Source organism: Primulina eburnea, chromosome 14 (assembly GCF_022965805.1).
Source record: "Primulina eburnea isolate SZY01 chromosome 14, ASM2296580v1, whole genome shotgun sequence".
NCBI classification, from domain to species: Eukaryota; Viridiplantae; Streptophyta; class Magnoliopsida; order Lamiales; family Gesneriaceae; genus Primulina; species Primulina eburnea.
In genome coordinates this window covers 9081073-9085462 of record NC_133114.1, presented here as the reverse complement: position 1 = coordinate 9085462, position 4390 = coordinate 9081073, and positions in this window count along the sequence as shown.

Below are 4390 nucleotides of genomic sequence, written 5' to 3'. Positions count from 1 at the left end.
CCCCATGAGAAGTTTTCTAGGGTGCGTGTGAGTGAGGACATAAGCAAGCTGGAAAGACAAGTCTTGGTACGGTGAGAACAGCCCCCAAATCTATGGCGTTACAGTTAGTATCAGAGCCGACCTCTCCTAGTACGGTGTGGTTCGGGGACGCACCAAGCAGAAGTTGATGAACATGTGAGGCCTGGGGCCGAAGAGGGCGAGGGATCATCGTCAGTGCCATGAGGTTGCACACACAATGAGCGGCTTCAGGCAGGCTTCTAGGCGAAGGGAAATGAATGAACCGATCTTACACCGAAAGGATAGGGATTCCAAAAAATGTTCAGGTATGTGACTGTGTAGTTGAGGAGGGTTTAAAAGATTTGATAGGCACTACTCATATCAAGAATGTGCATCTTATTTTCGGTAGCTCATCGCATAAGAACTCTAAAGTTAAGTGTACTTGACTTAGGACAATTCTGAGATGACGAGATTTGAGCAAATCCAGAGCAATTGGAAACAAATGGGGTCAGCCAAGGTTAGGGAACATATTAATATATAATCAATTGTGGGTCATTTAATGTGATAAGCCCATTAACTTGCAAATGAGTTTGGTCTATTGACTTACAAATATGCCCAATAACTAAAATGGTTCATCTAGTAACTAAAATTTCTATAACTTTCCTATATTTTTTTTTATCATGTCTAGTAGCACCTAGGCGGCCTAAGTACAAGGTGTCAGTCTAGTGCCTAGAGAATTTTAGAACCTTGGTTGATCGATGAAAGAGACAACAAAGAAGAGGGGAGGAGGTGCGGCATGGGTGTAAACGTACCGAGCCAGTTCACGAGCTTGTAGAGTCGGCTCGAAAAATATTTGACTCGTATTCCAGCTTTTCAAATTCGGGTCGAACTCGAACATGTTCGAACTTTTTTCTAGTCAAACTCAGGCCTAAAATTATTTCGTTCGATACTCGCGAGCCTTAATAATTTATCGATATAATATAATTATATATTAAATAAATAAATTTTTCAAGCAGTAGTTCGAATAGTTTGCGAACATGATCAAATTTTTCGAACCGAACTCGAACTTGAGCTTTAATTTAAACTGAATTTAACCAAAAATTTTAAAATTTCAACCTTTAAATCGAGCTCACACTCAAATAGAACTAATATGAGCCGAATTTGAACCTTCAAATATTCATCATATTTCGTTGGATTTGATACGTTTACACCCGAAAGATGGGGTATGAATTTGAAATAAAATAAATGAAACCTATCTTTATTTTATGATTCAAGAAGTTTCAGTTACTCCTTACGAGGAATGATATGTATGTAACGAGTACGCTCATTAATTAATGTCTATGTTTTACTACATTATTGGGGAAAAATATTTTAGGTGTAACATTCGCGAGGTCCCAAGATATATTTTTGATGTAATCGATCACAATAAAAACTATATTTTCAACAACAAAAAAATTTGTGTAACTATTATGCCTAATTGCCTATGCATAAATTTTCAAAGGATATGACTGCTATGATAGAAAATATCCCTCTAAATTAAAGATAAATAATATTTCCACATCAATTATCAACCACATACTTTATAAAATAATATTATCAAAAAACGTGGAAAAACAAAAGTAAACATGGTTCAATTACGGAAAAATTTCTAATAAATCTTCAAGTCATAGTTTCATTTAGAGTTTGTTCTCTTGCATATTAAAATTAGTTTAAGCTCCATATTTTTTCATTTAAAATTTTGCAAAATCATCGTTGGACATTTTTTTGGGTACGTGACGTTGTTATACATATCAAATCTGTCCAAAGACAGAGCTACGTAAGGTTTCTAACCTATATACCATGAATATGAGGATCATATACATATATATATATATTATTTATTAAATAGTAACATCTTGTTTATTAAATAGTAACATCATGTGGAGGAGAAGAAACTTGTTTAGCTTACAACATGCGTAAACTAAAAATATTGCAAATTTTATTTTGAAAGAAAAATAAAGAGGTTGAATGATATCTTCATCTTCCTTCTATCATGTATATATAGAAGCCTTGGTGGATTTTAAATCCGGAATTCAAACTGTAAATTCTGTTGTCAGTTGTGGCCTACAACATTTTTTAGTTGGTGTATCATTGGTTAGTAGTTTTTTATGTTGTGGTGGTTGAGTGGTCCATCCTCCACTAATGGATTGGTGTGATCAGTTTTTTTTTTACCTATTTCGGGGAATATATTTGTAGAACCCAAAATCAGTACACGTAAAAATCATGCATTTATTTAATTGTTAAATCATTTATTTAAGTTTAAAATGAGTTTTAACGATGCATGATTTATTCAAATGCATTATTATAATGTTTATGTGATGCATATTAAAATATTTTTTCGAGTTTCATGTTTCAAGCGATTATTCGATGCGGGATCGAGGAATAGAGACCGATGACGATATTGACAATTTTTAAGCATAGTATTTTATTTTTAAGTCAGGATTGAAGCATTTAAATGATTTACTAAGTTTTAGCATTTTAAAACCTAATTTAATTATTAGGTGATTTTAAGATTTTTAAAAGTTAGCAATAATGTGTTTTATTTTAAATCAGAGGATTTTAGTAAATTGGGTATTAGTTTACTATTTTTATTAGCTTGTTAATTGGTTTAACATTTTAAATAGCTTGATTAATTATTTAATTAAGAAATTTTTTTCTCTAATTACTCACTCACACACGTTACACACAGTTACACGTTTTTACACACACCAAAACACACAACACACGCCTACACATTTTATTTTCAGAAATTTAAGAGCAAAACCTAGGGTTCCTCAAGTTGTATCAGCCGCCCTCTCCTTCGAATTTTCCAACAACTTTTCTTTAATTTCGTTGCAAGAAAATAGTGTCACGTTCGTCTCGGATCAAGCCTCGCACTATCTCCGCTTCGGTATCGCTGTGTCGGTAAATTTTAATTCGAAGGCATGTATACTCTTTCTTTTACGTATCGATCTCGCCATATTATGCGTTGTGTTATTTATTATGCGTAAAAATAAATGTGTGATGTGTAAAGTTTGAGCAGAAATTGTTTAGATCGTATTTTTGAACGTTTTTAGATCTAAAACTAGAAATTTACTGTTCTTTAAAAAATTACAATTTTTCGGTCGTGATTTTGGGAAAAATTTCGCATGAAAATTGTAGAACTTTTTGATACCTTCGATTTGACAGTAAATTCGAAATATTTGGATAAAAATTGAGTGAGTTATGACGTTTTTTCGTGGGACTGCTCAAACTGCGTTCTCTCAAAATATATGCTAGTAAGGGTTCTTGAAGTTTTATTGTAGTAACCCGATTCCTAATTTGAGTTAATTATCGGATTAATTATATTTTCGGTGGGATCGGAAGGACCGAACAAGTTCGGATCGTCCGATGAGTTCGGATCGTCCGAGCCAGTGTCGGACCGTCCGAGACAGGTGGCTGGACACGTGGAAGGGTTCTGGACACGTGGTAAGGTTCGGATCATCCGATTGGGGTTCGGATCGTCCGAGACAGGTGGCTGTACTCGTGGAAGTCATGCAAGGATCGGATCGTCCGATCAGAGTTCGGACCGTCCGAAGTGTGCCGGATCGGAGCTTCCGAAATGGTTCGGATCGTCCGAACATTAGCTATAAATAGAGGCGCGAGGCTTCATTTGTGACTCGCCAATTCAGAGAGTTCCATAGCATTTCAGTCGTTTCTGTGAGATTCTAGTCTTTTTCCGAGGTTCGGGCACTAGCGGGGAGCTGCTGGTCTTGTAGCGGAGCTGTGCTCTAGTTGGGAGCTAGCGGCATCAGTGGGCTAGCGACGGACGAAGGTTTGGAATTGTATCAGTATTATCTCAGGATTATCTAGTTAAGTCTGGTAGATAAGTTTTAGTGATGGTTTTCACTTGATGAATAGGCTTGGACTAGACCTGTTGTCTGGTTATTCCAGTGGATTAGGATTGCTGTGATAGAGGTACGAAAGTACTATCCGAGATATCCTGGTCGAGTATACATCTTTATATGTGTTGCATGATTATGTGGTGCATTGATATATGTCATATGATGCATGCTATTATGTCACGTTTTATGATGCATGTTGCATTTCATGTTGAGCCGTATCTCCTTCGAGATAGCCTTTACTGTTGAGCTGTATCTCTTTCGAGATAAGCTATATCTTGTGGGGCCGCTCAGCCCTGTCTTGTCTTGTGGACGCATGGACACCGAGAGTACACAGTGGCCGACGGGTCCGGAGGGCTTCGGTGATCCGGGACATTTTAGGTCCACGTCTGTTCTTGCAGTGGATGCAGTGACCCAGAGGTAGGACCGCGCGGCACTATCCACTTGGCGCCTCTAGACTGAGCATTTTGAGATCTTTTGTGATTCCTGTTTCT